This window comes from Octopus bimaculoides, chromosome 3, assembly GCF_046866305.1.
Source record: "Octopus bimaculoides isolate indiv1 chromosome 3, ASM4686630v1, whole genome shotgun sequence".
NCBI classification, from domain to species: domain Eukaryota; kingdom Metazoa; phylum Mollusca; class Cephalopoda; order Octopoda; family Octopodidae; genus Octopus; species Octopus bimaculoides.
The window spans coordinates 161631449-161642256 of NC_142930.1; the positions used below are offsets into that span (position 1 = coordinate 161631449).

At 35.5% G+C, this 10808-nt stretch overlaps 1 long non-coding RNA gene across 1 annotated transcript; it reads right to left on the reverse strand.

The window, feature by feature from the left end:
• Positions 1 to 459: 459 nt before the first annotated feature.
• On the reverse strand, positions 460 to 10347 carry LOC128247394 (uncharacterized). Its single transcript, XR_008263773.2, has 3 exons — positions 10294 to 10347; positions 6661 to 6722; positions 460 to 721 (listed from the first exon to the last, which is right to left on the reverse strand). It is a non-coding gene; the product is annotated as an uncharacterized LOC128247394 (long non-coding RNA).
• Positions 10348 to 10808: the final 461 nt, after the last annotated feature.

Genomic DNA, 10808 nt, shown 5'->3' on the forward strand with positions numbered 1-10808 from the left:
AAGCTTTTGAACCTTTATATAAAGTAGCTGCATTGAGTTTTCTTTGCATGTTTATAGTTTGGTTTGACTCAACTTCTTCCATAATACTGTTTTCGTTTTAAATTGGTTCATATTGGGCGAATCAACGTACGCTATACAAATATTGTAGACATCACCAAGTTAAACTTCCCATTGCAAAACTGAAGCACAATAAAAATTTCAGGGTTAATTCTCATGAGTATTCTAAATATAATTAACCATGTAAAACAATGAAATTTGTCCCGCCATCAAATATTTGGATAAAACGACTGCTTAATATTTCAATTATACAAACTGAAATCTTTATTATTCAACTTCTGTTCAAAAGTGACATGTTACGTGAATCAATTAGTAACATTTTATGGAAATAAAACACCATCAAAAAATAACTTAAACAAAGATTTCGTATTGGAAGATATATTTGATAATATAAGCATGACTTTTATATAGAACAGATATAGAAACACATCTGGCATGCAAGAATTACGTTTTCTGGGGTTCTTTTCTGTGTTGTATACCTGTTCTCTTTCAAATCATTGCTTATAATATCGCATATCGTTTATTGATTTCATTCAGTGAATTGTATACAATTAATCTTATCTACATTTATCGTTAAAACATTTTATAAAATAATCGAATCTATGACGACTTTCACTGTTCAGATGTTCTATCAAGCAATCTTGTCGACATTGTGATTTAGTGCCTAAAATTAGAAAATATTTAAAGTTTTCTTAATACCATTTATAATACATAAAAGTGAAGATAAAAGTACACTGTATTGGTATCAACTCTGCTACATTTATTAGCGTTATGTCTTTCTCTGAACCTGATTTACACTGTTTCAATGCACCTACAATGATAGTGATTGTTTATGTTTTTAGATTCCATATTTGATTCACCTCTATTTCCAGATCTTTGTATTTTGAAAGTTTTTCTGTTTCTTTGAGAGAAACAGTGCATCTGTTGGTATTGATACATTGATTAGAAAGCAGTTTTTCTTGGTGATCTCAGACAACTATATCCAGCTTATTGGCCTTCATTTCTCCATCTTTTTGTATAGGAATATCCAATAGTTTGGTTGCTTTCTCATTTTCTGTGACGTTTTCGGCATGTGCTTATACTAACATTTTTTTCTGTTGTTATTCCATACTGTTGGCATAGCTTCCAGTGCATATAGGTCCCAACTGTGTCGTGTCTGTGAATATATTCCTTCTTAGGCAAGACTGGACAGCCAAAGACAACATAATTTATTGTTTCTTCTCCATCTCCACATATTCTGCAGTTACTTGCATTTCTTTTCATTACATGTTTTTGATAATTTCTGGTGAGAAGGCTGTGGTTTTCTGCTGCAATTAAAAATCTGTCAGTCTCTGCTTTGAGTCCTGATCTTCACAGCCATTGTTGGTATTTTGCCTTGTCTCCTTTTTTCTGTTTAGTTTAAACCAGTGTTTGCCATGAAGGGGCTTTTCTTACCATCGTTTTATCATGATCCGTTGCTATTCTAGATTTAATTTGGCTTTTAGTTGTTTTAAAACTTATGTTGTTGCTTCTTTTTCTTCATAGCTGTTAGGTACTATGATTTCTCTTTTGTATTTGTCAGCTTCTTTAAAGACCGAAAACAGTTTTTTGTTTTGTTCGTGTTTTGAGGCTATTTATATTTGTTTTCTTTACTTTTGAAGCTGGTATTTCTGTAGTCCTATTTTGTAATAGTTTTCGAAATGCATAAGGCCTCTGCCACCTTCGATACGATGTATATATAACCTGTTTATGTCAGATATTGGGTGGTGCATCCTAAATCGTGTCATTATTTTTCTGGTTTTCCTGTTTATTTTGATTAGCTCATTTAGAGCAAAGGTTCTCAATGGAGCTCGATTGGGCCTCTGTGGGGCACTTGGAGCCGGAGGGGGCGTTTTGGAACAATGGGACACTAGGGGGCGTTAAGAGACTTGGGGGAAGCTGGAAGACCGTCGTCTTTGGTAAGTTTAATTTAAAATTAACGAGTAGTAGCCACATTTTCACATCTCAGCGACAGCCAGTTTTTTTTTAAAAAAAACATGCCTTTTTGTATCAATTTTCAGAAACTTAAAATTTACTTTTTCCACTTTCACGATACCAAGCAAATTCCTGGTAACATGTGTAACTGGTTTCGCTAAAGTAAAACAGCAAGAACAAAAACTGAAAACAGATGAATAGTGACGAACGATTAAAAAATTAATGAATAGCTGTACTTTTGTTATCCTTTCTAACAATTCGCGTAAGATCTCGATGGTCCCTATCTGAAAGTTTTGGCTTTCTTTCGGAGTTTTGTTTCGACGAGGAAGTTTTTCCCTGTTTCTCAAATGCTGTCCTTACTTTCGAGACAGTACTTCTTCATACACCAAACATTTCGGCTGTTTCCGTTACGGTAGCGCCTGCTATACGAGCACCAACAATTTCACCTCTTTGAAAGTCCGATAGATCTGACATTTTAATAAATGTTAATTATCTTTACCCGATGATATCTGAAAAGAAACATCAATTTTTCCAAAATTATTAAATAATACTAATAATAAATAAAAAAGAAACATAAAAAACATACAAGCTTTTGACGATTTTACAGATATTTCAAAATTGGAATAATAGAAACACCTAGCTAGGTACTTGCATTATTCTGTCCAACTCCTGTATATATACAACAAACCTAATGGTGTGAATGTTCTAAACTCCTTTAGGGACAAACTGTTTTCACAATGAATTTCAATTTAATCGGAATCTACATGAACTGAAGCATATTTGTAGAAAAGAAATATTTAATTTTTTCAAGGTTATGGAGTAGCAAATCTCTGACGCAGAATTGTGTAGATATGCCGAAATATTTATATATATACAAGGTTGTATATAAAACTAACTCTGTAAAAATCTATGTGTGTGTGTATATATTTGTATGTATTTATACATGCATATGTATAAGTTTCAGAAGATGTTAGAATAATGGAAGAAAATACAGTCATAAGAAATCTCCCAAAATTCCATTTCCTTAATTTTTAACTACTGTTTCTGGCACACATATTTACGCAATTTTGATTTTGAAGTATCTAAAAAATCATTTGGAAATTATAAAGAGAAACGATTGGTAGATTAGGTCTGTCCGTATTTTAAACCCACCAATTAAAAAAGAAAAATGGTGTGTGTCAAATATTTTCTCCAGAAATTCATGGCTTCATAGGAATAAGGGTGGAAAACTGCATTAAGATAACCAATTTTCAGTTTTGTTCTTCCTTTTAAAAAATACAGATTTTATGAATGAAACAAACTAGATCCTGGATAAGAAATGAATGTTTAATATGACAAAATTTCAGATTATTTTACGTCATTTTAAAAGGGGGCTGATTTTGTGACTCATGTTAACTAGATCTAATTACAGTGAATACCATCCTCCACGATTTGTTACTGATATGAAGTACATTTGTATTTCAACAATTTCTATCAATCTCTCTTTCTTGAGCATCAAACATCCTCTTCCCTGGTGGCAATAACTTACATGTCAGATTGTTTCACAACTTCTAGCTGTTTTGATAAGGGAAATCGGAAAGATTTGAAATGATTTCATCGGCATTTACTTGTACCAAAGAGCACTCTTTCGATAGGATAACACGTTGATCTCATAAGTGTCGCGTGGTGGAAATAAACGCAATTACCAAACTTTCAATTCGTTATTTCGATTTTTTTCTTTTGCTCTCTTTTGTTTTGCATTTCAAGTTGTACATCTGTACTCACGACTGCGTACATCTGTACTCACGACTGCGTACAAGCGTGTATGTAAAATGATGTCGTTTATCTTTTAATTATTATCTACTGATATCAAAATAAGTAGTATATCGAAAAATAAAAATGTTTTCGGGGGGGGGGGGGGGGTATGTGACTCCAAGGATGAAAAGGGAGTCTTTGGTCAAAATGGGTTGAGAAACTTTGATTTAGAGTCCAATTAAGAATATTGTAGCTGTAACTTATAATTGGGACGACTAGTGTCTTGATACCTATTAACTTGTTTTTCACATTGAGCTCTGTTTTTAGTATTAATGTAACTCCTCTATAGTTTTCTTTTCTTACCTTCTCTTTCATTTGTGTACTGTATCGTATCTAGTTCATTGATTCCTACGTATTTGTATATCTAGCTTTCATCTAATTCTCTTATTTAATTTGATTTATCTAGTGTGATGTTGCTACTCTTAACTAGTTTTCCTCTTTTCAAGGGTTTTCTAATCCAAATTTCATATTTATTTCGTTGGTAAATCCATGTACTGTCTGTAGTAATGTTTCCATCTGTTTATCTTCTGTAGCGTACAATTTTAGATCATCCATATGTAAGAGGTGGCTGATTGTTTTGCCGTAACAGTCGTATACACGTCCAGTTCTGTTTAGCATGTCAGATAAAGGCGCCAGTGTCAAGAAGAAAATGAGTGGAGAGAGTGTATCTCCCTGGAATATTCCTCTTCTAATGGGGATGGCTGTGGTTTTTATTAGTTCCTCTTTTATCTGGAGCTGTAGAACTGCCTACCATTTATTCAAGGAATGTTTTATATATTTTATGATTATTGGTGCTACCTTGTTCATGGCTAATGTTTCTAAGATTCATGTGTGGGGAATACTATCAAAATCATTTCGGTAATCGATCCAGGCCATAATTAGAACTTTCTTCTTCCTGTGGCTGTCTTCGGTTATGGTTTTATTGATCAGCATGAACCGTATGAGCTCTTGCAGCATCCCTTCTACTCTTCTGGCAGCAGGTTATTTTCTTCCAGATGTTTGTTCATTCTCTGCGATATTATTGCAGTAACGGTTTTGTAAATTGCACGGAGACAAGTTATTGGTCTGTAATTGTGTGGGTTTGCCGTTTCAGTGGATTTGGGCATTAGGATAGTCTTCCGTCATCATCATCATCATCATCATATTATTATCATTATTATTATTATTATTATTATTATTATTGTTGTTGTTGTTGTTGTTGTTGTTATTATTTTAAAATCGTAGAGCTGGCAGAATCGATAGCACGCTGGGCGAAATGCTTAGCAGTATTTCGTTTGCTGCTATGTGCTGAGTTCAAATTCCGCCGAGGTTGCCTTTTCATTTCATCCTTTCGGAGTGAATAAATTAAGTACCAGTCAAGTAACTGGGGTCAATGCGATCGACTATCCACCTTCCATCAAATTCCAGGCCTTGTGTTTATAGTAGAAAGAATTATTATTATTATTTTATTCACAACAGGTTAAACCGTTAGGGAAAGAAAGAATCCTAACATCGGGCACGAACAAATAACCTTAGATGCCAAGAACCCTCCTAAGTATCCTAGCTGTCTCTAATAACACTGATTTTTGGAGATCTACTAATCCGGGTTTTAAGCATATTTCCCCTATCCACCGGTTCATTTTATCTGCACTTTCCAAAGTCTCTGTAATTCAATGACTCGGTCCTGGTACTTTCCTATTTCCTCTATAACTCTCATATTGATTTTCTAATCATTTGAAACAGTAAAGGCAATTATCTGGCACTTTCTATTCTGTTTTATTACTACTAAATCAGGCCTTCTAGCTTCTAGTAATATGTTAGTCTTAACGTTCAATCTCACAGTATTTGATATTTCTTACTTCTTAGTACTTTACTAGGTTCATGTTCATACCATTTATCAGCATGTTAAAATCCTAGATCTTTATCTTTCTTAGGAAAGGTCTTGCTTTATTTTAATTTAATGATAAAATGGTGGAGACTTTCTTAATAACGTATATCTACCGATGCTCGGAACCTTAATGAGGAGATTCCAAAGTTTTATGTAAAACAAAATAATTGAAGTTTAATGAAGCAATGAACTGCACTTTTTAGGGTCATGAAATGGAGAACGCCATAAACATTGATTTGCAATTAATCAGAGGAGGCATATCGTGGTTCCCTATTTCTGAGATGGATGAAATAGAGAACAAATCATTGGTTAGTAAATGTGTATACATAGGTGTATGCATGTGTGTCTGTAGATTCGTGCGTGAACATACATCCATAGGTTCAGTTCTAGGTATACTGTTTTCATTGTATTCTTAGATACCATTAGTTTATTTTTCCGCATTATGTTTTGAAGTTTTATTTCTGGTGAAATTTCGCCCAAGAATTGAACTCGTTCCTCTGACATACCGTGAGATATCCTGGTAGTTTTTTTATTAAAAACTAGATGCAAGCTAAAAGAGCCTGTGACTGTGAGATTTCGTCCGGTGAAAGGAAAGAGCATATGAACATAGTGGAATAGAGTGGAATGAATTGAAGTAGAATAAGTTTACGATGTTATTGTTGAGACAGAGGTGTTTGAAGTGAGAGTCGATATGTGTTCTGTTGGAGAAGACATGGAGAGGAGAACAGACTGGACCGGAGACTGGTTAAGGAAAATAACGAGAGATTTCTATCTATAAAAGGAATGCAATATACAGGGAATTTGTTAGTAAAACGTTTTCGCGTGAAAAGTGTTCATAGATATTAGGATACAATGGGCAGTAATTCTCTTGAGAGTTGGTCACTGATGATAATGAAATTTCTGCAACTTGTATGTAACATTATTCATGATATGTGTGATTAAACTAGGTTCGAAAAATCATTTAAAGAATGGGATAATGGATTTCTTACCTGCGGCTACAGTCATTAATATTCCCATGATGATGAGAAAGAAGGTAAAATTCACGTTGAACCTGTAAAATACATACACATAGATAGATACATAGATAGATAGATAGATAGATAAGTGTTTTGCTCGAAACGTAAAACAGCCTTTCTCTCCTTCCTTGTGCGTCTTTTAATACTTTGCATGTACCACGTGCTCACATTTTTGTTTTTTCTTCGTTTTTTATTATACATATATATAATTAAGTGGAGAATGGATAAACAAACACAAAAAGAAGCAAGTCAATTGGCCATTGATTTGATTATGTGGAGATTATATAATGAGTCATTTATGATCGTTTCGATGTGCCAAATAGTTTGGCAGATCTCTTCAGAGTGTTGAGAAGTATGTCTTCCAATCTTTTTGATTTCTTCTCAACTTTAACGCCGCAAAAGGTACATTCCTTTCCGGTTTGAACACCGGCACCGCATTTTCTTTCAACTCAAAATTTACTTTGATTTTTTTACACGTACCGAGTTCTTTCGAAAACACTTCAGAGTACATACCTTTCAATTTTAATTTCAATTTTTCCGATGCTTCTTCTGACACGGACTGTGACACATTCACCTTATTACATAGTGTATTCAGTGGTAGATCGCACAGATCGAATTCTTCCATTAAATCTGTTCCGAACACATTCATTGTATTCTTAGATACCATTAGTTTATTTTTCCGCATTATGTTTTGAAGTTTTATTTCTGGTGAAATTTCGCCCAAGAATTGAACTCGTTCCTCTGACATACCGTGAGATATCCTGGTAGTTTTTTTTTATATATACCGGCCTGCCTATCTTACTCCATGTTGCCATATTTATTATAGATACGTCTGAATCGGTATCTAATTGCATTTTGGTTTGAAAACCATTCGCCCCTACCAACACAAATTTTCGATTTTGTATGGTATAATTTACTTTTGTTGAGTAGACTTCCTTCGGTTTTACAATTTCTGCGACCGGCATTTCGTCTGTATATGCCCAATTTTACCACACTTAAAATATTTTTTTATCTTTAAAGGGGCAATCTTTCCTCAAATGTCGGTCTCCGCAACCATAGCACAGTTTTGAATTTATATATTTTCTTCTATCTATACTTTCTTTACACATTTGTACATTCTTATTATTGTCTTCTATTTTTCTTGTATCGTCTCGAAGGTTTATTATTTGTTGGCATTCCTCAGCCAATTTCTGCAAGGTTAGTTGTACATCTTGATTCAACTTTGATAATATTCTTTTTCTAATTTCCACGTCTTCCGTTGCCACCAGCCTTTGCATTCCTCACGGAATATGTCTTCGTATCGTCTGTAATATGCAGTAAAAGTAGTTCCATCATCCGGTTTGCAGTGAAATTTTTCGACGGGATTAGCAACACCGCCCGCTGAAAATGATTCTGTCGTATTTCTCGACTGCAGTAACAATTCTTTTAACTTCTGTAGTTACTGCTGTTTCTGCTCTTGCTGTTTGACAACTGCTTTCAGTAACTCTTCCATTTCTGTACTATTGGAAACCTCGTCGCCACTGTTATATCCCACGTTCGGATGGCGTACCTTCGCCAATGACGTACCTCTACTCAACAACCGAACTCTCACTTCCGACGACTCGACTCTACAGAATTCGACGGCTCCGGTTCGCTCTCTCGACGCTTCTTTTCTTTATTATAGGCATAAGGCCTGAAAATAGAGGGGACACCACAAGGACAGACAACAGAAAACTTGGGGTACATAAAACAAGGTATGCAAATATGAAAAAATGAATATTTGAATAGAAATGAAATGGCTTACCTGCCCCACAAAGCAGGCAGTTCCATTTTACTGTTCCAAGTAATCCTGATTTAATCAGTCTTTTTATACAATCTTACATATTCTCGTTTGTATTCTAACAAGTCGTTGAACACGGCTATGTTCGGTAATGTGTCATACTGGAAGTAGAGTCCTGTGAGCTTTATTTCCGCACCAAACAGTTCCAGCAGTTTAACTGCTCTTTCTTTCTATAATAGTGCTGTTTTCTCGTCACTCTGAAATAAGTTTTCATGCAATTTTCCTCTTGTTATATTTTTTATTTTCGTGATCTTTTTTTCAATCTCCACATCCTTGCACAAAATTCGCGATCTCTTTTTCAATCTCCACATCCTTGCACAAAATTCGAGATCTTTTTTTCAATTTCCACATCCTTCTCCAAAATTCGAGATGTCTTTCTCAATCTCCACATCCTTGCACAAAATTCGCGATCTCTTTTTCAATTTCCACATCCTTGCCCAAAATTCGAGATCTTTTTTTCAATCTCCACATCCTTCTCCAAAATTCGAGATGTCTTTCTCAATCTCCACATCCTTGCCCATAATTCGTTGACAGGAGCTCCACTGGTCATATCAACAAGTTCATCAAGTATTCGGTGACGGTCCTCCAACATCAGTTCATGAATTTTCATGATTTCTCATTCGTTCGGGCGGTCGACTGTCGCCCTGAACGAGGTTGGTTCTCAAGCAACAAGTGACCATTCCTAAAGCGTGAAGACAACTCGTAAACTTGTGTTTTGCTCATGGCAGAGTTCTTCTAAGCTATTTGAAGCATGTCAACTGTTTCGGCTACCGTTTTCCCCGGCAAAAAAAGAAGATTCCACGGAAGCACGCTGTTCCTTCGTTTCAGCCTTCGCAAAAATCGACGAAGAGGAGAGAATCACTGGGAAACAAGACGCTTGACGTGGTAGTATGACCCCACTGGACATCGCCGGTCGACAGAATGATACCTGAGGTTCGCATCAAGTCTCTGGTAGCGGCAGAAGCCTGAACTACTTCCCATAGGGAACGTTTCCGGTTACTTTTGGGTACCCCTCGAATGCTCTATAGTAATTTCTGACATGATAAATACCGTAAATCTGGGCTTCGTACATTGGAAAACTGTAATCAAGGAATATCTTATTCGAGCCAAAATATCTTTTTCTAAATAAAACGAAATAAGAAATAAATGAATTAATGGAAAATTAATTTTACCGAGATAAATTCTGCTGATCACTAAATATTGAATAACAAACTTTTCAAAAAGTGAATTTTTACCGGCCACCAACTTGGTAGCCAGGTTGTGAATAAATGAAACTTATTTTAACCATCATACTTTAAAACTTAAGGTCTTGCAGATTTATGCAGTCCCAGATACCGTGATTTTTTGAGAAATATTAATCAAGGATTTGAATTCCCTTCCTAAGATCCCATGTTCAGCCATACTTTGCTACACACAACGTTCGGTATCTATCATGTTACTTGCATGTATGTATGTATGTATGTATGTATGTACGTATGTATGTGAACGCAAGCTTGGTTGTCTAGTTACTGAGTTCGTTTTGGAACTACGTAACTTCGAGTTCAGTCAACTATGGTAACTTGGGAAAGTATCTTCTACAATAACCACAGATCAAAATTGGTCTTGTGGGTGAATTCGACAAACGGAAACGGTGCGGAAACCCTACATGAACACGCATATACATATGTAGCCACATGTGTGCATGACTTTGTGTTAATGTTTCATGTGTCCCTCACCAATCTTCATTATCCCTGATGTTTTTTTTTTACCCTATCATCAGCAAGCGAAGAAAATGATTGAATACTTACCACATAGTGTAGGCAAATCGTTGTATATACACGAAGAAACTTGCTTCCAAGTGTTTGTCGTATTTCCCGCAGTAGATAACCATGTTCTTATATAAGAATCATTCGCCTAGCTGTCATAAAAAAAAGCATACGTATCGTTTTATTACTTCTTGATTTCAATGGACATGACATCGACCTCCAAAAGAGCAATTATCGACAATATACTTGTTGTTCATTGTCAGACCTGCCACATTTAAGGCCATTATACGAAGTCTTATCAACAAGTTCCCGGACTTGTTATGTTTAATAAAAACAAAAATATTAACCTAAGCTTTAACATCATCTCCTTCGAAATAGTCGCCTTCTGCAGCAATACACCGCTCCCAGCGTTCCCCGCCACTTTTGGAATCCAGCTTGGAAGTCGTTTCCCCAAGCGAGTCGAGGGCCTTCTGCGATTCGCTCTGGATCTCGAAAACGGAGACTTTTTGAGCTGCATTTTCGTCTCGGTGACGAGATAAAAGTCCGCAGGGGCTAAA